This window comes from Monodelphis domestica, chromosome 2 (assembly GCF_027887165.1).
Source record: "Monodelphis domestica isolate mMonDom1 chromosome 2, mMonDom1.pri, whole genome shotgun sequence".
NCBI classification, from domain to species: domain Eukaryota; kingdom Metazoa; phylum Chordata; class Mammalia; order Didelphimorphia; family Didelphidae; genus Monodelphis; species Monodelphis domestica.
This window is the reverse complement of record NC_077228.1, coordinates 502,703,077-502,730,972: the sequence shown is the minus strand read 5'-3', so window position 1 is coordinate 502,730,972 and position 27,896 is coordinate 502,703,077.

Genomic DNA, 27,896 nt, shown 5'->3' with positions numbered 1-27,896 from the left:
CTTTTATAGGAGACCATCATTTTAGTTTATTTCAGTCAAACCATCAATTGGATTGTTTTTTTTTTCTTCCCATACCAGGGCAACTAACACTAGACTTGGAATTTGGAAGACTTGAGTTCAAATCTAGCCTTATATACGTACCAGCTATGTGATCATGGGCAAATTACTTAACTCTACCTCAGTTTACTCATTAATAAAATGAGGATGATAATGATAATCATCCCTACTTCCCCGAGTTGTTGTGAGGATAAAATGAGATAGCATTTGTAAAATTCTTTGTAGACCTTAAAGTGCTATATAAACACTAGCTATTTAATTTGACTGAATCATCTGGTTGCCTTGGTGTCTTATACACAGACATAACATCAGACAACTAATCCTTTCATTGAGAAAAGGAAATCTCTTGATCCAATGGTTTAACTTTATTAACTAGTTCATGTGGTGAATGTGTTAGCCATTTCAGTAGAGAGAACTGGACTGGGAGTCAGACCTCTTGGGTTCAAATTACTTACAAACAGTGGGAACTTAAATATCCAGATCCTCATTTTCTGCCCCTCTGTAAAACAGAGGTGAGGAGGCAGATTAGAAAACCTTATGATTTCTTCTGGTTCTAATATCTTTGATTCTGACCTGGACTTGTGGTCTACTTCTAACATATCCTATTTCTGCAATAGCAATTAAGTCATTTTACCTAAGTGGGCATCCATTTTTGCATCTGTAAAATGGGTACAATTACATTGTAGCATTTACTTCAGATAGGTGCAGAAAGGTGTGATTCATGGTTTAAAGCATTATGCTAAAGTGAGTCCCTTGCAATGCCAGTCATTTAAATAGTACTTCATACTGATACTGTGAGACACAGAATGGTAGAGAGAGCTGGTCTCATAACCAGAGGAAACCACTATCAGAGTCTTTCCCACTGAGTCCTGCCTTCCTATTATGTGATCAAATTTCACTTGAATTGAGCCCTGAAGGAATCTAGAGGTTCTAGAAAATGGAGGCCAGGAGGAAGACCATTCCAGGCAGGAGGAACAGTCAACAGAAAGGCACCAAGCCAGAAGATGGATGCCACATATATTCTTTTTCTCTAGATACCATGAAATCTGTATGGGATGAGTGGCTCCATCACCAGGTATGTTTTGATTCTGCCAATGGGATCAGGAAAGGCATGGAGCTTGGGACACAGCCTAGACACCTACAGGGATCAGCAGAAGGTCACTTTGTCCAGTTCTGTGGGACCTTGGCTTGAGCCAAAACCTGGGATTTAGATCCCAGAGAGGGAATATTAGGTATCCTTGCCTTCAAGGGCTACAATGAGTTTGCAGTCTTGAGGAAGGATGATTGTCTGAGACAAAACATCAGGTCATAAAGCAAGGAAACAATATCTGAGAGACCTTGGCTGAAGTGGAGCATGGAGCCAGGGACCATAAACCAGTTAAACAGAGAATGTCCTTGGGGCCTCAGCAGGGACATAATCTAAGATGGAGCAGAAAGTAAGAGAATTAGGGAGCTAAACCAATCTAAGAGAAAGGTAACGAGCTAGCATGCAATCAGAGAATATTTTGCTTTTCTCAGCAACAAGACAAAGTGCTCTGAATGTTTTCTAACCCAGGAAACAAGGAGTTGGCTATATTTTCCTTTTCTTTAGGATTCAGGGCACATTTGTAGAACTAGGTTCAAATTTCACTTCTTTTTTTTTAAATCCTTACCTTTTATCTTGGAATCAATATTGTGTATTGGTTCCAAGGCAGAAGAGTGGTAAAGAGCTAGGAAATGGGAGTTAACTTGCCTAGAGTGACACAGCTGGGAAGTGTCTGAGGCCAGATTTGAACCTAGGACCTCCCATCTCTAGTCCTGGCTCTCAATCCACTGAGCCACCCAGCTGTCCCCCTCTCCCTCAAATTTGACTTCTGATGATTGTTACCTGTATGACCTAGAGTGAGCTACTTACTCTAAGCCTCAGTTTCCACATTTGTCAAATTTCTTCCTCATCTTTTTCCTCACCTCTGCCTCTTACTTTCCCTGGTTTCTTTCAAGTCTGCTCAAGTTCCATGTTCTACAGGAGGCCTTTCCTGATCCCCTTCATCACCCTTCCAAGCTGGGACAATCTTTCCCAATGTGTAGAGAGGTGACAGGCTAAAACCAAGTTGAAGGCAACCGACAGACCTCAAACCTGTCTGTGAGTTAGCCTGTATTGTACATGATAATGTGGTACTTACTTCACAGGAGTGAAGAAAGCTGATATTCATGGCTAAAAGCATTATATTAAAATGAGTCACTCATAATGCCTGCCATTCACATAATACTTTATTTTTATGCTAGGAGAGACCAAATGGAGTAGAGACCTGTAAGACCATTATTAGGGCCTTTCCCCATAAATCCTGTCTTCTCATTATGTGACCAAATATTGCCTGAACTGAGCCAAGCATGTAAAGTCTCCTGATGGAATGGGCAGATGAGAACAGCTTATTCCAACCACCATGAAGGTAGCTGAAGCAGGTGCTGTGGGGCACATAAAGCTTGGTTAGACATTGAAGAAGCCAAGGTCATCCATTGCATTCTGGGCCATGATCAATCTTCTGGACTTTAGTCTTGCCACTGGAATTTGATGACTCTAGAAGAGAAAGTGAGGCTGATAGCTTTGTGCAACTCTGCCTCACTTAAGTCCAATTCATGAAAAGGCAAAACGTTACCCTGTGATATCATTGGTCCTCTGAAAATGAAGGACAAATGACAACCACTCATAGACTCAGATTTTGGTTTGTAGTTACCTAGACATGCCTGTTTCTCTTGTGAGAATGTATGCTTCTTGAGGCAAGAGCCCTGTTTTTTCTCTTCTTTGGGATTCTAATGATCGGTGGAATACTGAGCACATGGTAAATACTTAACCAATGTTTTTGGATTAATTGATAGATGGCCTCTCCACTCCCTGCTAGAATGGATGTTCCTAGGGCTTGAAGTGGGGATTCTCAAAAAGAGATAAACTTTACCTCTTCTACTTTGCCTGTGGCCAGTCCTGATCTTTTGTCTCCAAATCCATCTTTAGTGGGTTATGATTTTGAAGACCCTAGGGGAGTGATTAGACATCATGATATGATGGAAGGATAACTAAATTTAAAATCTGAAGACCTGGGGTCCTGATCCCAGCTCTGCTTTTTTTTTTTTTTTTTGCATCTAGAAAGCGTGAGTGAATAAAGCCTTGGAGTCAAAAAGACCTCAGTTTGCATCCTACCTCAGACACTCACTAGCTATGTGACTCTGGGCAAATCATTTTTCCTCAGTTTTCTCATCTGTAAAATGGGGATAATATTAGACCTACTCTCTAGGGTCACTGAGAAGATTAAATGAAATAATATTTGATTTATAGCCACACTCTTTGTGGTGGCAAAAAATTGGAAAACGAGGAGATGCCCTTCAATTGGAGAATGGCTGAACAAATTATGGTATCTGTTGGTGATGGAATACTATTGTGCTCAAAGAAATAATGAACTGGAGGGATTCCATGTGAACTGGAATGACCTCCAGGAATTGATGCAGAGTGAGAGGAGCAGAGCCAGGAGAACATTGTACACAGAGACTGATACACTGTGGTACAATTGAATGTAATGGACTTCTCTACTAGCAAAAATGCAATGATCCAGAACAATTCTGAGGACTTATGAGAAAGAACACTATCCACATCCAGAGAAAGAACTGTGGGATAGAAACACAGAAGAAAAACAACTGCTTGATCACATGGGTCGATGGAGATATGATTGGGGATGTAGACTCTAAACGATCACCCTAGTGTAAATATCAATAATATGGAAATAGGTCTTAATCAATGACACATGTAAAACCCAGGGGAATTGCTCATTGGCTATGGGAGGGGATGAAAGAAAGAGAGGGAAAGAACATGAAGCATGTAACCATGGGGAAATGTTCTTCATTAATTAATTTAATTTAATTAAAAAAATAAATGAAATGAAATACTATTTGTAAACTACTTTGGGAAAAAACAAACAAATCAACCTATTATCATAGCAGAGTGAATTATTCTGGGCCAATTACAATAATTGAGCTTCCAGTCGCTTGTTTGTTAAACAGAAATATAGTAAATCCTTCCATATCATGACATTCTCCATCATGGTTTCAGTCTGTCTTGGGTTAGCATAAGATTTAAAATGAGAATTTGTGGGGAGTATTACAGAAGCTGCAGGCAACACATGAAGGCCAACAGATGACATAGAAAAAAAGTTTAAATTCAGAAATGCATACTGTAAACACCCCATAAAATGAAAAAGAAAAAAAATCAAGCCATCTCTGGTATAAAGAGAGGACTGAACAATTTTACTTGGATTTTCCAGATAACAACAGGCATTGATTGTACACCTAATCCTCTAAGAAGTCCTAATAATACTTATGATACTTTCTTCACAAAACTATTAGAGACCTTTAAATACTATAGACATGGAAATTGTTATTACTTACTAGCTGTGTGACTTTGGCAAGGTCATTTCCTTTTGAGGGCTCAATTTCACATTCTAAAAATGGCTATCTAGATTACTTTTCATCAAGTACTTACACAAGTATCAACTCTCAGACTTATTTTAAAATATGTAAATAATATAATTTTAAATAAAATAAAAGTGAAATAATTTTAATATTAAAATAAATTTAATAATAATTATTATTTTAAGACCCTTACCTTTTGCCTCAGAATGGACAGAAGAGCTGCAAGGGTTAGGTAATTGGGGTTGAGTGACTTGCCCAGGGTCACACATTAGGAATTGTCCAAAGTTATATTTTATCCCAGATCCTCTTGATTCCAGGTCTGAGGTTCTATCCATTGTGTTACCTAACTTTCCCCATGGAAGTCTCAATGAGAGACCTGATTTCCCTGGTGGTCAATCATGGTGGATCATCTTTGATTGTAATCAAATTATCCCTTTAGAAGGTTTCAGGATCTTGTAGCTGGAAGTGACCTCAGAAGCTATTACAAAATTTTACAGTGGAGAAAACTGAAGCCCAAGTTGATGATCAAGTGATGTGTCCAAGGGGACACCTAGAGTGAACATCCTTTAAAGTGAGAGCCAATGCACAGTCCGCTATAGTACCACAGAGATTGCCTCTACTTCAGAACCTTGTGTTCCCTTTTCTGGGTTGAATGAGTGGTCCCCATAAAGATCCCTTACATGTCTAAGATTCCTCCAAGCCTAACTGTGCCCCGGCTCTTGGAGATCTCCCAGTGTATCCAATGAACAGCAGAGACAGTACAAGCCACTGATTGCAGTGGTGACTAACCACTCATTTGACCAAAGTCCCAATTGCATAATGAGACCTTTTCCTTGCCCTTAATGACAGAATTTCTTCCAGCTTGATTCAGCTCCAGGCAGGCATGGAGTACAGCGGTTGGGGGCCTTATTTGCATAGCGCTATGACAAGCAGTTAACTTTGTGGGGTCAATCCCTCTCAAATAAAAGATGGTCCTTCTGGTTTTCTTCTAGTCATGGTCTTTGCCCTGTATATTAGAGCCAAATTGCAATCGGTGACCAGAAGGCAAGCATCGTTAGCAGCGGGCCTCAGAGCCTTGACGACACTCTAATTGCCCTTGGCCAGATGTCTGGGCCGTGATGTTGTCTTTATTTCCCGACATTCGATGCCCGATCACTGGAGCTTTTCGCTCTGTCCCCAGCCTGCTGTGGCCTCTATTTTACCAGGACCATAGAAACCACAAGTTCTGGAATTACGTTATTCCAGGGCAAGAATGGGACCAATGTCATTTGAAGTCATTCCCCTTCCCCTTGGGCTTTGACGTTCTTCTGCTCCATGTCAATGGATAAAAATCATGCCAGAGGGCCCTCTAATGGGTTTCTGTGAAATGAAGACAATGATCCTCCTACCAGCCACCTCACAGGGTCGGGAGGAAAACTTTTACCCAAACCAGGGAGGTAAGGCCGTTAAGCTGTGAGAGCAAAAAGGCAGCAGCTGCTGCCAATTACCCTAATGAGGGCACCAACATTTCTCCCACACTGAGTCTGCCTGTGGGCAATTTATAAATACAGAAAGGAGCCAGGAGTTGTTTTCCCTAAACTGTCTCTTACTGTGTGATGATAGAGATGAGTGTATTGACAGCAGGAAATGCAAGATCACCAGGTGAAACCAGATGAGAACCATGGCAGGGCAGCGTAACTACGCAATCTGGTTATAGCTTGCCCAGTGGAGCCATGGTCTTGCTCTCCTAGAGGGTATGCGTTCCCGGGCAAAGATCTGTCCATTGGGCTGTACTTTGACAGCCCACTAAAGAGGACAGTGATAATTTTGTCACAAGACCCTTAACAACATCATTCTGATTTTTTCCTTCTTTTCTACCTCATCAGAGATTGTGTGTGTACGTGTGTGTGTGGGGAGAACACTCCTCAAATATTAAATGGCTGTATAAACGTGTGGTACTTGTATTATTTATTCTTTTCATTTGTATACTTGATGGAATTCAGATAGAAGCATTCCTAGGGCAAATGACTACCCTGCTATTTTTCTCTTATGTATAATGTTCAGACTATTACATGAGTAGATAAGATAACTGATTCTTTTAAAAAATTGAAGTTCATCTTGTAGAGTTTCATGAAAAGAATTACTGTTATCATTGTTATTGTTAGGGATAAGCCCTGGTTCCGTGTTTTTATCTAGGGAAGTCCTTAGTGAGGGAAATCCCTCTACCTGAAGAGGTAGATTTAAAGTCTTAGAGAGTTGTATATACCACTGGCAAGTTAAGTGATTTACCCAGGATCACACATCCAGTATGTGGCAGAGGCATGACTTGAAATGAGGTCTTCTTGGTTTTGAAGTCAACTTTCTATCTATTCAACATTGCCTCTTGTCATTAATTGTGATTCTTGTGATAGTTATCCCAAGGAATTGTGGGAAATTAGGAATAGTAGAGTAGAAGATACCTAACAATAACTTGAGGTTCAGAGATGAGGGAGTAAACTTGCCCAGATCCACATAGCATCAGAGCCATTTTAGCACCAAGATTTCTTGACCCCACTGGACTTCTTGGTATACTTGGAAGGACTAATTGGAAAGGGGGACATGAAGGAGCCTGGGTCTATTTCTCAACTCCCTCCCCCAAACTTCTAATTCTGATCATGCTACCATATTGATATATACTACTTAAGTAATATTGGGTGCTCTATTGGGCTTCAGTTTCCTCATCTGTAAAATGAGAGTTGAACTATATGGCCTCAAAGGTTTGTATTTCAATGTTCTTATGATTGAGCCATGGAGGAAAAGGCCCTTATTTCCATCTCCCCATCATCTCCACAAAGCTCCAAGAATTATTAAGATTGTGCTATCTATGTATCAATTTGTCCAATTCACATCAATCAAGTCATAGTCTTAACAACCACAGGAAATGAGGAAGGCTCGGCAGCAAAGGACTTTGAGAAGGAGATAGAGAATGCTAGCATTAGGATAGGATGCAGAAGATCCCAAATGAGTATAGGCTTTCCCCTTTCCTAGCTCATCCCTTTAACTTTCTCATTTTTGGTTTTTACATCTATAAAATGGGGATGGTAATATTTGCCACTGCTTACACGATAGAGTAGAAAGTTCCCTGCAAATTTTAAAATTCTGCAGAAATGAGAGTTACCATTTTTAGAGGCAATGTAGTGAAGTGAAAAAGTTATAGACTTGGATTCTAGAGACACCTGAGTTCAAATCTTGCCTCTGACACTATCTATGTGACCTATAGGCAAGTCACTTCATCTCTCTGGAACTGGTTTTCTTATAGATAATGAATCGCCGAGAAAGTGGAACTGTCTCTGTGCATCGACTTTTCTACTTAAATCTCCTTCACGCACAAGTGTTTTTGTGTACACTCATCTATGAGTGTGCACAAAGACAATCGTCATCCTCGGTTACTAAGAGACTACTACTACTAATGAATGACTCTTGTAGTACTAGATCACCAGTGTGGAGGTAAAGACCAAAAGAGAGAATGAAAGCAAAGCCTGAAAGCTCTCCACAAAGGCTAGTCATCGTTTTTGGAACACCAGTGGTGATAGTTGGATAGGTTTTCTTTCTCTCAATACCTCCTCTTTCTCTTTCAAAGACTCTGTTGATCACCTAGTTCCCTACTCTGGGTAATGTAGAAAGATTTAGAGTCTTAGTGATATATAGTAGACAGCTTGGGACTTAGAGTCAGGAAGACCTGGGTTTGAAACTTGCCTCAAGACATTAATTGTGTGGGGGGCATCTGGGTGATTCAGTGAATTGAGGGCCAGGCCCAGAGGTGGGAGGACCTGGGTTCAAATTTGGCCTCAAACACTTCCCAGCTATGTGACCCTGAGCAAGTCACTTAACCCCTATTGCCTAGCCCTTACCACTCTTCTGCCTTAGAACCAATACATAATATTGATCCTAAGATGGAAGGTAATGTTTTTTAAAGACATTAAATATATGATCCTGGGCAATGATTTCATTTCTCTTGTCCTCAGTTTCTTCAGGACTCAATGACCTCAAATGGCTGAACTCCAAATCCATGATTCTATGACACTAAGCATAGTTTCTGTTGAATGAGTCAGTCAGTAGCAGATAGAGTGAAAATGACAGCAAATATTATGGTTGAGTTCTCGTTCTTCTCCCCAAAGCCCAGCATAGCACTGAATGCTGTGTCAGGTCACAGACTTGGTCCTTGTATACCCTGCACAGTATCAAGGAAGCCAAAGAGCTCCTAGGTTGAAGGATCTTACACGTTGCTTCCTTTCCTCTATTTATCTGAAAACCCAGTCTACCTATCTGGGAAAGGAAAGGAAAGAAAAATTGGATTTATGAATGGAGGGATACTGATCAGAGGGACATGCAGCCTGACCTCCCAAAGAGTGGTCTGAGCAATGACACAACCATTCTGAAATGTAATATGAAACCGGCCTCGAACTACTATAAACATATACATACCCTTTGACTGAGCTGTATCATTACTGGATTTTTATCCCAAAGACATAAGGGGTAAGGGGAAAGGACCTACTTTTACCAAAATATTTTCAGCACCCCATTTTGTTGTCAGGGAAAAGAAATGGAAACTGAGGGTCTGTCCACCACTTAGGGGAATGAATGAATAAGCTGTGGTATATGGTTGTAATGGAATACTATTGTGTCATAAGAAAAGATGAACAGGATGAGTTCAGAAAACCCTGGAAAGACTTTGATGCACTGATTCAAAGTGAAGCAAGCAGAACCAAGAGGATCATGCATATAGTAAAAGAAATATTGTACGATGATCAACTGTGAAAGATTAAAGTATATTTGCAAAGCAAGTTTCCAAGATAACCACAATGGACTCATGATGAAAATATTATCCATAGCCAAAGAAGGAACCACTGGAGTCTGAGGCAGACTGAAGCAGTTCATCTTCCACTTTATTTCCTTTATGAGATTTTTATTGTTTGTGTGTTCTGTGTCATCTATCATGATGTTAACAATATGGAAATCTGTATTTCATGAAAGTACTGATATAGCCTATATCAGACAATTTAACACCTGAGGTGGGGAAGGGGAAGGAAAGAAAAATAGGAATGTCAGAATGTCAAAATGTCAGAAAATAATTGTCAAAAATTATTTCTACATGTAACTGAAAAAAAATTCTTTTAACAATTGGGAGGACCCCTAGGTAGCTAGCTCAGTGGACTGAGAGTCAGGCCTAGAGATGGGAGGTCCTGGGTTCAAATGTGACCTCAGACACTTCCTAGCTATGTGACTTGGGGCAAGTCACTTAACCCCCATTGCCTATCCCTTACCACTTTTCTGCCTTGGAACCAATACATAGTATTAATTCCAAAAAAAATAAATTAATGGTCTGAAAAGGCCTAAAAGACAGACCTTATTGGTTGCTTCAAGAAGGTTGCTGCTTGTTGAGTGGGGAATGAGAATCAGTCAACTAGTTTAGTGTAATCCAACACAATTCAGCAAGGTGCATGGATGGAAAAAATAGCTACTTACTATGTAGAAGATAATATGTTAGGCATGAAGATACAAAGACACAGTAGAAGTACCTACTGAAAGAGACCTGCATAGTGCCATTAGTATACAACATTCAAGCAAACAAATATAATTTGAGGACCAGAGGTTAAGGGCTAAGACTGATAGAATCAATCAATAAATGTGTATTAATTACTACTATGTGCCAGGCACTGTGCTAAATACTGGAGATATAAAAAAGAGGCAAAAGACAGACCCTGCCCTCAAGGAGCTTCCAATCTAATGGAGAAAGACCACAAACAAATAAATATATACAAAGCAAGTTCTATGTAAGATAAATAGGAAATAGTTAGGAGAGGGAAGGGAATTTAGAGGAGCAACAGACACACCAAGACACCAGTTTGCTAGAGAGGTTACAGAAGACCCTTTCCCCAACATACAGATCAGAGATGGACAGGAATGGACATAGCATGGAAGAAGCACACAAACCTGCAGGGACAGGTTAGAAAAAGAATAGGACTGAGCTCTTTGAACTAATCCAGCAGGAGACTTTGCAAAGGAAAAAGAAATGAGCACCACAGAATTGTCACTAAAGAAGAATAAAACACTTAGAAAACTTAACTAAAGTGGTAAGAAAAAAGATGATAGGATTTCCCACAGGACCACTTTATTCATTTGAGGGACTTTATTCACATGGAGAGACTACTCTGTGTCTAGCCTGTCTTAGGCATGGTGGAAGATAACAAAAGAAATGGCAGACACAGTTTGTGCTCTCCAGGAGATTATGTTATACCTAGTTAGGGAGGCAGGAAATAGACACATGAAGGCAACAGAAGGACAATAGAAAGCAGTAGGTGCCAGAATGGCAGAGCTATCTAAGACACGTTCAAGATTTGTCTTCCTGTAACTAGGGATTCTGGCATCCACAGGAGGTAGGGGTTTGAATCCCACTTCTGGTAAAACATAATATGTGACAATTTTAACACTTGAGACAAAAGCTGAACAATTCCGATGGGCTTTAGAGTTAGAGGAAGCCTTAAAGATCACATAGCTGACATTTTTAAGTTTGAGCCTGGTTCAGTAGAATGCTGCTTAGAGGGTTCAAATCTTGGCTTGGCCACTTATTATCTCTGTGACCCTGAGGCACCTACTTTCCCACTCTGGACCTGCATCCCATCATCTAAGGGGTTGGATGAACTGACCTCTTAGGTCTCTTTGAGCTCTACTATGATTCCAAGAATTCATTTGATTCTTACAACAACCCTGTGAGGTGGATATTATGTCCATTTCGCAGGTGAGGAAAGAGGCTCAGAGAATTTAAGTGACTTGCAAAATTTTGTGGTTACACAGATAGAAATAGTTAGAGAGAAAGGATTTGAATCCAGTTTTTTTAAACCCTCACCTTCCATCTTAGAATCAATACTATGTATTGGTTCCAAGGCAGAAGAGCAGTAAGGAATAGGCAATGAGGCTTAAGGGACTTTTCCAAGGTCATACAACTAGGAAGTGGCTGAGGCCAGATTTGAATCTAGGGCTTCCTGTCTCTAGGCCTGGCTCTCCATCCACTGAGCCACCCAGCTGTCCCGGAATCTGTTTTTTTCTTCTTCTTAACAATAAATTCAACACTTGAGCAACTATCCCATGTGGCTTTGTTGTACATTTTGTAGTCAAGGAAAATGAGGCCTGGAGAGGCTACATGACTAAAACACAATTAAACAGGCAATAAGTAGTGAGCCAGGATTTAAATTCAAGAATCCAAAAGTAGTGCCCTTACTGTGAAACCATAGAATTCCAATTCATAAGTTTCTAAGGGAAGACAGAAAGGAGGAAAATGACCATTTTGGCATACAGATGGGTGGGTGGGCCAGGGGAATGTGGGAAAAGATCGAAGTCCATTTGGAAGGAGACTCCCCAAAGCAGTCAGTCAAACAACAATCAACCATAAACAAGAGTCAAAAAAATAGTACATATATGCCAGGCACTGTGCTAAGCGACTGGAATATAAGAGTGAAAGCAAAGTCCTATCCTCAAGGAGCTCCCACTAAACTGACAATATTTTTTGCATAACCCTCTGACCCAGAGATACCACTGCTTCTACCCCTAAGAGAACAGAGACAAATGGAAAGGACCTATGTGTAAAAAAAAAAAAAAGTGATGTTGTTGTTCAGTTGCATTCTTTTTTGGACCCCATTTGGAGTTTTCTTGACAAAAATATTGGAGTGGTTGGCCTTTCATTCTCCATTTTACAGATGGAAACTGTAGACAAACTGTGTTAGGTGACTTGCCCAGGGTCACACTAAATATCTGAGGCCAACTCTGAGCTTAGGTCTTCCTGACTCCAGGCCTGGAACTCCCTCTACTGCAACCATTTAGTTGGCAGGTTAAGTGACCAGAAAGAATGGTAGAGGTCATTTAATTTGATACCCCTCTTCTTCATTTGTTTTATAGATGAGGACATGAAGTGGCACAGTTAAAAGAGACTTTAAAGGCCATTTGATCTCATGCTCACTGATCTTGAGTTTTTCCTGTCTAGCACATTCCACAGTATAGGACTGGTACTCACTAAACATTTGCTGAAGGGCAGCTATGTGACTCAGTGGATAGAGTACAGGGCCTGAAGTCAGAAAGATTCATTTCCCCAAGTTCAGATCTGACCTCAGTCACTTACTGTGTGTCACTGAGCAAAGCACTTAATCCTGTTTGCCTCAGCTTCCTCATCTGTACAATAAGATGGAGAAGGAAATGTCAAACCACTCCAGTATCTTTGCCAAGAAGACCTCAAATGGAGTCATGAAGAGTTGGACTCAACTGAAAAATAACTGAACAACAACAACAACAAAATCTGCTGAAAGGATGAAGTGAAAATTGACTTGTGCAAAGCTGTCTTTCCCACCAGACTTCAGGGGTCTCTGATTGGCAGGAGAGTCTGATACATTGAAAAGAATGTTGAATTCAGAATCTGAGAACCCAGATGTCCTACTTATTCCTTGTGAAACCTTGGGAAAGTCCTCTCATCCCTCTGAGTCTCAGCTTTTTCTTTTTTTTGCTTTTCCATCTGTAAAATGAAGGAGGTGGCCTCCACCAACCTTAGAGATCTCTTGAATTCTCCCTCTAGGATCCTGTGATCATCCCTGCTGCCTTGAAGAGACTGTGTGTTTTCCTGTGACCACCTGGTACTTCTGACCCTCTAATAAACAATTCCTCTTCTGAAAACATAAGGCCACTGTCTGTGCTTTGGTCTTTTAATTATCAAGTTTTATTAAATGGAGCTTTTAACAAGAGCTGTTTTTAGAATTCAGCTCCAATCTCTTTCAAGCTTCAGCTCACTGGGCTGGTACAAGGTTGTGTGTTTAGTGTAAAAGAGAACGTGCCTTCCGTGCGGGAGATCTAGGCATCCTTGTTTCATTTTGTGCACTGATAGGCTTATCTCTCATGGCCAGACTGAGCCTTTAGCAGAACCTGGCTCTTTGTGCTGCAAGGAAAAGGGAATTCCTGGGCTGTTTATATTCCATAGATGCAAACATAGTAAGATGTCCCAGGAAAAATGTAGACGGTGTTGTAGATACAAACATTCATTAAATGCCTACTGTGGGCACATTACTGGGCAGGAGTGGAGAGAGAGTGTGTCTGAACTCACAAAACAAAGAATCTCTAAATAACAAAAACAAAACAAAACAAAAATAACCAGAAAACCCTGTGATCTCACTTGAGTGGGGAGTCTTTCCAATAATATGGATTGCAATCCATCTATGTCTGTCCTTCCTTTGAATATGGCAACCCATGAAGATGATAGGATCCTAGTTATAGTGCTAAAAGGGCTCTCAGAAGCAATCCAGTTCTATCCTCTCTCTTACAGATGGAAATAGAAGACAAACACATCCAAATACATAAAAAAATCAGTCTTTAAATGGCATATGAGGTGATGGGAGAAGGTAGTCACTGATTAGGTACAGATCACTGGACCAAAGATGAAGAGCTCAAAGGGACCTAAGAAGCCATTAACCCTCACTCTCTCATTTTACAGATGAGAAAACTGAGGACCAAAAAGGGAAGTGATTTATCCAAAGTTGAACAGCTCTGAGACATCAGAATTGGGGTTTGAACCCTAGACTTCCTAAGTCTAACTCCAACAATGTAACCACTGTAACAGTCTGCAATGTGAGGGTAGGATTTACTTCAATGAGCATTCATGTGGTGTTCCACCATTTTTCAGTTGTTTCAGTCATTTCTGATTCTTTGTGACACCCTTTGATGTTTTCCTGACAAAAGATTCTGTAGTGGTTTACTATATCCTTCTCCAACTCATTTTATAGAGAAATTTTTATATTTTTCTTCTTCTTCTTCTTCTTCTTCTTCTTCTTCTTCTTCTTCTTCTTCTTCTTCTTCTTCTTCTTCTTCTTCTTCTTCTTCTTCTTCTTCTTCTTCTTCTTCTTCTTCTTCTTCTTCTTCTTCTTCTTCTTCTTCTTCTTCTTCTTCTTCTTCTCCAACTCATTTTATATGAGAAAAATGAGGCAAATAGGGTTAATTAACTTGCCCAGGGTCACATAGCTAGTGAGTGTCTGAAGTCAGATTTGAACTCAGGAAGAGGAATCTTCCTGTGGCTTGATACTGTATTCACTGTGCCATCTAGCTGCCCATATGGTACCCCAAAAGTCTTTAAAGATTAATATTTAATTTTAAAACTACATTAAGACTTTGGGGATACTTTGTATTTAGCACCGAGTATGATAGATAGAAAGACAAAAATGAAAATGAATCCCTTATCTCAAGATGCTTTCCTTCTCTTAAGAATCAGGGAATGGGGATAGCTGGGTGGCTCAATGGATTGAGAGTCAGGGCCAGAGATAGGAGGTCCTGGGTTCAAATCTGTCCTCAGATACTTCCTAGCTGTGTGGCCCTGGGCAAGTCACTTAACTCCCATTGCCTAGCCCTTACTACTCTTCTGCCTTGAAACCAATGCATAGTATCCATTCCAAGATGGAAGGTAAGGGTTTAAAAGAAAAGAATCAGGGAATAACTCAGATATGCATTTATGTACACATATCTAAATATATTATACTTTATATTTATATTAAAATTATATTATATATTATAAAATATATGTATATTATTTTTTTAAAGATTTGAACAATGCTTTCTTTATAAGAACTCTGGGAGGTATCCAGTGAATTATTCTCCCCATTTTACAGGGGAGGAAACAGAAGTACAAATAGTATGCCCATGATCACAAACCTCTTAGCAGTCATTGAGTCCAACTCTTCATATTAAAGATGAACAAATTGAGATGCAGAGAGGTTAAATGAATGCAAGCAAGCCAATTTTTGAATCTTTGAGTCTCAGTTTCTTCATTTGTACTGTGTGGGGATTGTATTAGTGATCTCTGAGTATCCTTTCAGCTCTTGATCTGGTATCATATGACCTTTTTAAAAAGGTTCTCCTTTCTGTCTTAGTATCAATTTTATGCTATAAGGGCAAATGCTAGGCAATCAGGGTTAAATGACTTGCCCAGGGTCACACAGCTAGGAAGTGTCTGAAACCATAATTGAATCCAGGTCCTTTGAACTCCAGCCCTGGTTCTCTATCCACTGAGTCACCAAGCTGCTTCCTAGTTTTAAATGACTTGGTTGAAGTCATATAGGCACTACATATCAAAGTTAGGATTCAAACTCAGGTCCTTTCTTTTGACACCTAATCTAATGTTTGTTCTACTACAAAGTCTGGATTCCTCTTCATTTCTCTTCTCTCCAGCATCTTGTTACTGTCCTTTGTCCTTACTGTGTCTTTAGGGTCTGGATTTTGGTAGAGGATGTCAAATTTCCCTCAAGGGGTGACTCACTTGAGTACCAAAAAGATCTGCAGTCAAAAACCTGCTTTCCTGGCTTCTACCCACAGGTCAGCTAGGTCTTGCTCTGGGGTCTTCGGTGCTGAAAAGAGAATAGTCTCAAAGAGGAAGTTACCAAGGCAACTGGGGTGTAGCAGCCATCCGCTGCTCCCTCACTAAGGTGATGTGTTGTTCTCCCACATGTCAGGGTATTTGCTGAGCTTCCCATCTGTCTCTTTGGGCTTCAGGGAGCTGCAGGGAATGCTAATGTCAGCCTTCTCTTTTCCCTCCTTCCTGGTTTAGCCAAGGAAGCTCTGGGCATCTTCACTGTTCCTAGCCTCAGCAGTCAGTCCCTAGAGGAACATCTCAAGAGCTGGTTTGGCTCTCCTTTTAAATTTTGTGCCAGGGAAAAAGAGTCGCTAGAAAATTTCATAGTGTGTTAGAACTGGAGGAGGCCTTTAAAGTTATCTAGTATTATACAATGAGTATAATAAATAAACAGTGTTTGGGGCAGCTGGGTAGCTCAGTGAATGGAGAGCCAGGACTAGAGAGGGGAGGTCCTAGGTTCAAATCTGATCTCACTTCCTAGCTGTGTGACCCTGGAAAAGTCACTTAACCCCCATTGCTTAGTCCTTTCCACTCTTCTGCCTTTGAATACACAATAAACTCTTTTAAACTCCTTCTAAGGAAGGTCCTTTCAGCTCTAATAGTTTCTGTTCTAGCATTCTCTGTTCTAATCTCCTTTCCACCTCTAACATTCTTTAAAAAAATTCTTTCCTTCCATCTTAGCATCAATACTGTGTACTGGTTCCAAGGCAGAAGACCATTAAGGGCTAGCAATGATAGTTAAGTGACTTGCCTAAGGTCATGAAGCTAGGAAGTATCTGAGGTCAATTTTGAAACCCTGGACCTTCCATCTCAAGGTCTGGCTCTCTATCCAATGGGCTTCCTCACTGCCCTCTGATATTTAGTAGTGATTCTAAGACAGAAGATAAGGGTTAAAAAAACATAAGTTGGATTTAAAGTGAAAAGGTCTTGAGTTGAAATCAGGCCTCTCCCTGTGTGACCTTGGGTGAGTCCCTTAATCTCTCTGGGCCTCTCTGTTTTCTTAACAGCAAAACAAAGGGGTCAGACTAAATGACCTAATGATACGGGCCATCTTTAAATCAATGATTTAGTTCAACCTCCCTCTTTGCTAAATCTCTCTGGGCTTTAGATTCTTCAACTGTTACAAAAAGGGGAATCAGGTTATATGACTTCAGTGATTCCTTCCATTTCTAAATTGATGATCTTATGACCCTTATTCAAATCCATTTTTGTACAGAGGTGGAAATCAAAATCAAGAAAAAAAAGAGGTCTTAGATATTATTTAGTCCAACCTTTCCCCCATTTTATGGATAAGGAAACTGAGTCTTGAATAGAGAAATTTGTTCACAGTCACCCTGATTTAGTAGTAAAGGAAATAGAACCTGGATCCCCTGAGTTCTAGACTACTGCTATCTTTGTGGCCCTATGCTGATCACTAAGAACAATGTAGTGCCGTGTTCTAGATCTTCAATGGAAAAATTTATGAGAGAACGTGGATAAGAAAAACACAGGATGAGAAGGTATGAGTGGGCTCTGATTTTGTGTTACGTTTCAAGTCATGATGATCTTAAATTGACTACCAGATCATTAGGTAGTATACAAACCTTAAAAACATATTCAATCATGAAGAAAGCCCAAGGCAACTTACTAGCCAAGTACCATTGACCAGTACTTGATGGTCCATAGGTGCTAGGAGGCTAAGGATTTTTATGCTGTGGTTGTCCAAGAAAGCTGGGTGTTGCAACTGAAGTTTGGTGCCTCTGACTTCTCTTATCATGAGTAGATTCGACAAGCTGAAATCCAGGGGTTAGAAGAATTCTTTTGGAGTCACAGCCTGAGCTTATGGCCATTCATTAGTCTCCCTAACTGCCCCAATCTCCATGTTCTCTCTCCTTCTGTGAGTGATAGGCTTGGCACTATATCTATATCCCTAGAGGAGCTGCTACTCTATGAGATCATGTATCTATCAAATAAAAGGTATAATGGAAAGTCCACCAGACTAAGTCTTGCAGCTTCCTGGTCCTCCTAGTCCTGTGACTGTCACTAACTTTTTTTTAACCCCTTCCTTTCTGTTTTGGGATTAATACTAAGTATCTTAATAGCCATCTAGCTGCAAATTCCACTAAGTTCTTTTGTGGCCCTGAGCAAATCCCTTACAACCATTTCCATCTCCCTCTGTGTTCCTTTCAAGTTCTAAGATCCTATGACTTTATGGCATGGCTTTTATAGCTCAGTGGTTATGAGTACCTAAAGAAGCCCATTTCTCAGGGCAGTTAAGTGACTCAGTGAATGGAGAGTCGGATCTAGAGACAGAAGGTTCAAATCTGGGTTCAGATACTTCTTGGCTGTGTGACCCTGGGCAGATCATTTAATCCCCACTGCCCAGCCCTTGCCACTCTTCTACCTTTGAACTAATATACAGTAATGATTCTTTTTTATTTGGAAATTTTAATTTATTTAATTAATTTTGAATATTTTTCCTTGGTTACATGATTCATGTTCTTTCCCTCCCCTCCCCACCCCCCCCAACTAGCCCATAGCTGACGCACAATTCCATTGGGTTTTACGTGTGTCATTTGATCAAGATCTATTTCCATATTATTGATATTTGCACCAGGGTGATCATTTAGAGTCTATATCCCCAATAATATCCCCATCGACCCATGTGATCAAGCAGTTGTTTTTCTTCTGTGTTTCTACTCCCACAGTTCTTTCTCTGGAGGTTGATACATTCTTTCTCATAAGTCCCTCTGAATTGTCCTGGGTCATTGCATTGCTGTTAGTAGTGAAGTCAGTTACATTCAATTGTGCCACAGTGTATCTGTCTCTGTGTACAATGTTCTCTTGAGAACCAATATACAGTAATGATTCTAAAATGGAGGATAAGGGTTTTTTTAAAGCCCAATTCCTTGGGGGAGTGTCATCATATAGTTATAAAGTTGAGAAGGGAAGGGACCTTATAATGAAGAACGTTAGGACCAAAAGGACCTTAGAAGAGGGAATGGGAGAACAAATAATTTTAGAATAGATATCAGAGATGGAAGAACATTTAGGACAGAAAAACATCAGAGAAGGAATCTTAGAACAGAGAATGTTAGAACAATGTTAACCCTAATAAAGGATCTTAGAAGAGAGAGTATGAAAGCAGAATGTTAGAGGTGGATGGCAGCTAGATGCTGCCTAGGTTCCCAGTTGAAAATTGGCCTCAGATATTTCCTAGTTGTATGACCCTGGGCAAGTCACTTAACAACTGTCACTTAGCTCGTAGCTCTTATTGCTCTTCTGCCTTTGAATCAATACACAGTGTTGATTTTAAGATGGAAGGTAAGGATTGAAAAAAAAAAGAATGTCAGAGATGGAAGGGATATTAGAACAGAGAATGCTAGAACAGAAACTATTAGAGCTGAAATGACCTCCTTAGAAGAGGGAATGTTAGAAGAGTGTCTTAGAACTAGTAGGGACCTTAAAATTGAGAATGGAGAACAGATGCCAGAGCTCTATGGGACCTTTGAAAAGGGAATGTTAGGGAGCTTCTGAACCATCTGGATCAATCTCATTTAGCAGAGGTGAAAAGTGAGGGTGGCTAAACCTTCCCTATTCAAGACACATCAGAGGGAAGAACAGCATGTCATACTTTACCTACATGTATACTAAAGCAAATGCTTCAGTGAAATTATTATTATTATAATTTGGGGGGACACAGAAGAAATATCAAATGTCTTCAGGGAAAGAGAAATGGTTTTCCTGGGAGTGCTTTGAGGTTGATTAGGTGGCCCTCCTCCCTAACTCAGTGAGTTGTGGATTAGACCAGGCAGTAAAGTATTGAGGCTTAGGACTTTATTTACATACTCATTATTGCCCTTTTGATAGAATAGCCCTGGCAAGCCTGGAAAAAGCATTCAGAATTTCACTGCCACCCCTAGTCAATCATTCCCCAGCCAGCATCCAATCAGGGAGCAATCACAGGAGTCTGGCTGAGTAAATTGCCAAAATGTGACTGAATCATTGTCAGGGTAGGAGGTGGATAGCATTGGAGCAGGCTGGATGGGAGCAGGAGTTCCGATGAGCCAAAGGAGCCCTGAAAGTACCTGAGGTCTTGGCAAGAAAAGGGGATAAGTCTAGGGAAGAAAGCTCTAGTGGCCTTGGAGCATGGGTTCTGGAGATCGAAAAGCAAGAAGGCAATTCATAACCAGGTTCCAAGCTACCTCTTCAAGATTATTACATGCCGTTACATATTACTCCCTTTCATGTACATAAGAGACTTAATAAATGCTGGTGGGCTGATCTTGTTGATTCAGGCATTCTAACGCCAAGCTAAATTGGCTTTTTTTTTTTGCCCAGGCCTAGAGATGGGAGGTCCTAGGTTCAAATCTGACCTCAGACACTTCCCAACTGTGTGACCCTGGGTAAGTCACTTGACCCCCCATTGCCTAGCCCTTACCACTCTTCTGCCTTGGAGCCAATACATAGTATTGACAGAAGGTAAGGTTTTTTAAATAATAATAATAATAAATAAATTGGCTTTTTTGCTTTCCTTCAATGGTGGCATTCCATCTCCTCTTTCTGTGCCTTGGGGTCCAATTTATCTCTATGTCTTAGGTTCTCTAGTTCCTTTATGAGTTCTTTCCTGGTCCACCCAGCTGCTAGTGCCCCCCCATTACCTTGTATGTATTTTGTAATATTCATTTATTTGTAATAAATAATTATAATACACATATTTAACTGACATACAAATTTATTTGTACTTATATTTAGTTGTAAATTTACATATATTTACATAAATATGCAATATGATAGAATGCACATAAACTCCTTGGGCAATGGAGGGGAGAGACCACTTTGGTTTAAAAAATATTTTAATGTTGTTTTATTAGAAACCATGCCAACTTTAATGTAAAATGTATAGGGGCAATAAGAATCTTCATGTGTCAGACAGATAGATCCCAGGTTTTCATGTCATTCTTGTTGGCTTTTCCCAAAACAAGCACCTGGTCCTTGTGAGGGTTCCTCTTGGCCCCCTTTCATTCATTACCCCCATCTTTTTCTCCATAGCCAAGATTCCCTCCATTTCTAATTCTCTTTTTTGTCTATTTCTTTGATAAACCTGATTCATACCCTCTTGTATCACCCACACTTGGCACAGTACTTGGTACTTAGTAGGTGGTTAATAAATGCTTATTGTTCGATTAATAGTAATCAAGATTGGTGGCTTCTATTTAGAGCAGAATCTGGCACTCTCTGATTTCTTGTTTGCTGTCTTGACTGTGTGAGGCCAAAGACCCAGAGGTGTTAGTCATGATCAGACAGGAGTCATCCCTGAAGGTTAGGACCTTTTCTAACTGAGGCAGAGGTAGAAATGTTGAAGTTGTCTCCTAATCACCCTTGCACTTTGAAAATCTTAATGCACCATTTAAATGAGAGCTGCTGGGGCAACTAAGTGGCACAGTGGACAGAGCACTGGACCTGCAGTTAGGAGAACCTGAGTTCAAATCCTGATTCAGACACTAGCTGTGTGACCCTGGACAAGTCCATTAACTCTGTTTGTCTCAGTTTCCTAATCTGTAAAATGAGCTGGAGAAAGAAATGACCAACCACTCCAATAGCTTTGCCAAGAAAACTCAAAATGGGGTCACAAAGAGTTGGACATGAGTGAAACGAATAACAACAGTAATAAATGCTTATTATCTTGACATGATTTAACTTGACTGGGTTTCAGTTCCTTTACAAAAAAAGAGGGTGATACAACATGAGTGCTGAGGGTCCCTCTAGCTCTAATGGTCTCAAAGAAACCAAAAGTTTCACAACTCACTGCATCCCATGGGCAGGATCAGATCTTATAAGTTAAAAAAAAAAAAAGACTGGAGATGATGAGAACGCCATAAGAGATACAAGTTTGTTGCTGCTCTCTTGATTCAGGGAAGCTGAGATAGGCCTATTTCCCCAAGGTATTTTGAGCCAAAGAGTAGCTCTGACCACTGGGGTCCCAGAGTCTTTTATACCCCCCGCTTTCAGAGACAGCATCCCTAAGTATCCCACTCTGTGCCACCCCTTGTCCTTTTCTGTTATTGTGAGCCTCTGCTGATCTGAATGGCTTCTTCAGGTCCTCAAGTGCCTCAATCATTACAGTTCTCTCCCTTGGGTCTAGGATAAAATATAAACCCTTCTCTCTGGCATCTAAAGCCCTTTTTAACTGGATTGCACTTATCTTTCCAGGATGATTTCACATTTCTTCCCTCCATGCCTTATATATTTCAGCCAAATCAGGGACTTATTGTGTCCTATATGTGGCATAGCTTCTCCTCTCTCTGTGCCTTTACCCAGCCCATCCCTCCTTCCTAAAATACACACCTTCCTCACCTCCACCTTTTGGAATCTTTGGCTTTCTATAGGACTCACATCACAAAGCATCTTCAATGTAAGGTCATTCCTGATTTCTCCTAATGGCCCTCCTCAGTTGTTCATGTTCTCCCCTCCCTAGAAGTTATTTTCTATTTAATCAATAATGGGTTTGACATCAATTCATCTGTACTTACATGGATGTGGTTTCCTCTCAGTAGATAATGGGCTCCTCGAGGGCAGGGATCATTATTATTATTGAAGTTAATATAAAAATATATCCTCGGTGCTGGAGAGAACTTGGCAAATAGTAGGTGCTCAATAAATACTTAATGGATTACACCACAAAAAAGCCTCAAAGCCTGTCTTTACATACTTGTGGGAATTTACCTTTAGCCCAAAAAACCAAACCAAATCAAATCTACAAACCCCAAAGCCATTCGGTTCCCTCGCAATTTGAAAGGTATAATGGAGAAAAATGTGAGTCCCAGTAGTCTGTTGAAAAGGGTTGATATGTCTTAATACTTCCTATAGATTCTAGCAGATCCCAGCAATGCTCTATTTGTGTTACAACATGAAGCACTGATGTTCTTTACAGTAAGAGTCAATGTTGGGGTCAGCTGGGTGGCTTGGTGGGTTGAGAACCAGGCCCAGAGATGGGAGGTCCTGGGTTCAAATTTGCCCTCAGACACTTCCTAGCTGTGTGACCCTGGGCAAGTCACTTAACCCCCATTGCCTAGCCCTCACAATTCTTCTGCATTAGAAACAATATAGAGTATTGGTTCTAAAGTAGAAGGTAAGAGTTTAAAAAAAAAAAAGAGTCCGTGTGCTGCAGTGGAAAGAATGCTGGATTTGGAATCAGGAGATTTGGATCTGAACCCCAAACTTATCATTTATTGCCTGTAGTGTGACTTTGGACAAGACCTTTAACTTCTTGATGCCTCAGCTTTCCCATATGTAAAATGAGAGAGTTGGACTTGACTTCTAAAACCAGCTGCCAGCTTTAAATTTATGTTTGTGTTTCTTCTATAATTTATTATTATTGTTCCATAGACACCGACTATAATTCTTACCTCTGTGACCCTGGACAAATCATTTAACTTTTTGTGCCTTGGTTTCCCCATATGTAAAGTACAGGAGTGGGATATGATGGCCTCTAAGATCCCTTTTAGCTCTGAATCTGTGCTCCTTTGATCCTGATCCTAGATATAGATCCATCGTGACTCTGAACAGGCAGCTTGTTATCACTATTTCTCTTTTAGAGAGATTAGTTTGATTTTAGGAGTCAGGTACCATAGCCTCAACTCCTCTCCCGTCTTCTACCTCACACCCACTTTATTTACTTTCCCATCCAAGGACTGTCCATACCATTCTTCAGAAATATGGGTGTCGATTGGGGATTCTGAAGCTAAAAGATCTCATGTCTGGGTTTGGGCATTTTGTACGTCTGTCTCTCCATCTGATTTAAGGCTTGAAGACAATCCAGGGACAACACTGACAGTGAGAAGATAGGGGGAAGGAATTATGAGGGATGCTATTTCTAGTTTAGGCAATGGAAAGAGTCAAAGATAACCTCGATCCCCAGGAAACGTCTCCTGGGAAAGACTGGTGCCAAGCCATCTCTCACTCAAGAGAGACCAACAATCCATAAAGCCATTTCGACAAATTGGCCAGGTAAACCAGCTAAGCACTTCCCCCTGGAGTATTGTCAATGGCGCAGGAACCCAAGAAGCTGGAAGAATCATCTTCCCCATTGGCAGAAGGGACAAGCCTCAAACATGGGACTGTGGCAATTGCCAAATGAGTAGCTAGGCATGCAAGCCACGCTCAGTCTTTTGACAAATTAGTCTCAAGCACGTTGAAGCCTCACTACAGAGAATCAACATAAAGGAAAAATGTAAATGCAAATGCAAGTATTTCATTAACTAAATTCTCCTGCTGGGGAAAAGCAGGAGGGGCTCAGCTCAGAGCCCCTGACTTTCAGCAATCAGCACAAAGGCAAAGCGATGTTTTCAAGAGCCCCAGAGGCCTTGCTTTGGAAAAAGAAGGAGAAACAGAACTGAGCTCTGTGGTGGTCACCGCCACAGAAGAGGTCAGAAATAACAGTGCCATTCGCATTACTGGCATGGGAGAACCTGTTGTAGAAAAGGCTTTGAATTTCTTTCTATGTAATTATGATGATTAGGCTCGACTCTGAAGAAGAGTTGAGAAAATAAACTGCTTTCCTTTCTTTGAAGAGGTGGGAGATCTATGGGTAGAGAATACCATATATTCTGTCAGTCTAAACTGAGAGGTTGGTTAATTTTTGGTGATCTGCTTTTTTTTCTCTCTCTCTCTCTCTCTCTCTCTCTCTCTCTCTCTCTCTCTCTCTCTCTCTCTCTCTCTCTCTCTCTCTCTCTCTCCTCCCCCCCCTCTCTCTTTGCTACAGGATTTCTGTGGGTATCAGCTGGGGATTCGGGTATATCTGGAAATTAAGGTGTTTGGTTTTTTAAAACTACAAAACAAGAAAAGAAAACTAATAGGATTACAGAGTTAGAGCTAGAAGGGACCTCAGAGCTCAGTGGGTCCAATCTCTTCATTTTACAGATGAAGAACATGAGTTTTGGGTTTTTTTTTAACCCTTACCTTCTACCTTAGAATCAATACTATGCATTGGTTCCAAGGTAGAAGAGTGGTAAGGGCTAGGCAATGGGGGTTCAGTGACTTGCCCAGGGTCACACAGCTAGGAAATGTCTGAGGTCAAATTTGAACCCAGGACCTCCCATCTCTAAACCTGGCTCTCAACCCACTGAGCTACCCATCAGCCCCCAAGAACTCCGAGTTTGAAAAAGATTAAATGACATTCCCAGGTTCCCAGAACTAGTAACTGAGATGGGGATTGAACTCTGATACTCCCCATTCTGATTCCATTGTCTTATACATCATAGTACTATGCTACCTCTTCAATCTCTTGCCATTATTCTGTTAATTCCCATTAGTAATTTCCATAAAGCATTTGTAATTCCCATTTGTAATTATTTCACAATGAAATGATATTTGTAATGCATTAGGGGAGGGATTCTCTGACATATATCATAAGTGGTTCTAACTTTGATACCCCAGGAGGGAATGCTTGCTAACTTATTGACACTAACAATAATTCACATCTTTATAGCATTTTAAGCCCTTCCAGTCCTTCCTGATGTTCATTTATGTATTTTCATGTTAGATGCAAGTACCGAGAGATGGTGGTGTGACCTCCTCTGCCATACTACAGGGTTGAGTAGTCAGCCCTTCTCTCCTCTATACATTTACAGACAAGCCGAAGGGGCACCCCTCCCAGGGAGGATTGCAAAATATTTTTCTCCCAATAACCCTGTAAGGTAGGGAAAATTCTCATTTTGCAAATGAATAAACTGGAACTTGGAGAGGTTCAGTCATGCAGTTAACAGGAGTCAGAGTTAGGAGGAGTGTGTTAAAATGATGTCATTGTGAATTCACTTCAGGTATTTACTAACATCACTATGTACAAGGTACCCAAAGTTTCAAGATTGTCATTATTTTTTTTTCCTGGAAAGATGGATGTGGTCAAGACCTCACACTGAACATTATGGAAAGAAGAGGGAGCTCCATGAATAAGGGGGAAGGAGTGGTGTATTTTGCCCTCAAGGTCATCACTAATTTTTTTTCCTGGAAAGTAGAATGCAGCCAAGAGATCACACTGACCATTCTGTGAAGGGGTTCCATTGAGAGAAAGGAGACATAGGGTCCTTTGCATGTGAGAGGTGGAAGTTGAGTTTTGTAGAGGTAGGCTGAAATTGAGATTTGAGATAAAGCTTCTTTGGTTAAAGATATTTAGTACTGGCCAGTGATGCAGCTGTTAAGCTCCCTAAGAACTCTGTATCTTTTTTGTATGTCAAAAATTTTAAGCCATTTTTTTTGTTTTTAATTGTTTTAAATTGGTAATTAAATGCTCCAATGGATGTGGACCCATATTTGTGTGAGTACTTCCTCCAGTGGTGCAGATCTCAACCCATCCAGGTCTGCTTCTCCTGTGGGACTTTAGTCCATATCCTCCCGGAAAAACACTATTTTGAGCCTACCCAGGCCTTCTGCAATTTCTCCTGATATCCTAAGGATATCAGAGGACTATCTGGGTTGGTAAGCCTCACCTAGACTATATGCCCAGTCCATCTTCTTTTCTGACCATAAATTGACAGATAATTTGACTAGAAGAGAAACCACTGGATGAATTAACTAACTAGTATTCATTAAGTGCCTTCTATGTGTCATCACAAAGCTAGAGACTAGTGAAACAAATACAAAATTGGAATGATCTATGCCCTCAAGAAGCTTATATTCTTTTTTGAGATGAATATATGTTGAATATCTATAAATCAAATATACAATGAAGAGGGGAGGAGCGCTAAGAACTGAGGGTAGCAGAAAAGTCCTCTTGAAGAAGACACTTGAACTGAGCTTTGAAGAGAGCTAGAAGCTTCAAGAGGTGGAGGTGAGTAAGAAAAACATTTCAGATATGGGGGACTAACAGGAAATGGAATGTCCTACATGGGAGCAGCAAGCAGGTGATTTTTGCTGCAGCATAGACTAGATGGATGAGGCTAGTATTAATCTTCCAGCAATGCTCAGTTGGAGCTAGATTGTGATGGACTTTCAATGCCAAATAGAGGAGTTGGTTTATTATCCTAAGGACAATGGGAAACCAATGATGAAAGTCCTTGGGTGCTATTGTGGGATATCTCCAAAACTATAGTAATTTAAGTTATGCAAATGTAGTATTAGAAAGGGAGTAAAATGATATAAGGTAAGAAAGGGCAGTGGAGACCCTATTAAGGGGGGGGGGGTTAAATGTCAGACTATTTTGACTAAGGATTTTGCAGTTTCTCTTATAGGCCATAGAGGGAAACACTGATTATTTTTGATTAGGGGAATGACATGGTGGGACATGGTAGATTCTTTTGTCTTAAGGCTAACAATTTGGCAATTATGAGGTAGATGGATTAGAGAGGAGGAAACTAGAAGCAAGAGGACCAATTGATTAAAAGAGTGTTACCACAGTGCAGGAGAGAGGTGACCTAGGAAAGTCTATGATCACCTTCCCCTCATGAAGTGGTGGGAGGGAGAAGTGTTTTGCAATTCCAGATAAAGGAAAATAGTTACTATGGTTAATTGATTTGAGAGAGACAGATATATGAATGCCTGGAGGGATGGAATCCTGGGGTGCTTAGAGAGATGGATCACAGGATCAAAGATGCAGAACTATAAGAGATCTAGCCCAGCTCCCTCACTTTACAAATAAGGAACCTGAGGGAAAGTAATTTGCCCAAGGTTACATATTTATTGTGTCTGAAGTGTGATTTGAACTCAGTTCTTCCCATCTAAACTCAGTGCTCTGGTTATCTCTTTAGAAGAAGAAACAGCACTTATCAGTATAGCTAGCTTCTTCCCAGGTAGCCTGGTCCACAGTTCAGACAATTAGGGAATGTAGGGAGAAATCATAGGATAAGGATAACCATTCCTCACATCTTTACCAAGTGCAAACCTTTTCTCATAACAACTGTGGGAAGTAAGGAGCACAGGAATTTCTCCCATTTTGATGATGAGAAAACTGAGGCTCAGAAATAAAATGTCTTGCCTTAAGTTAAAAGTCTAGAGATGAAAGGGACCTCAGAGTCCAACCTGTCCAACCATATCA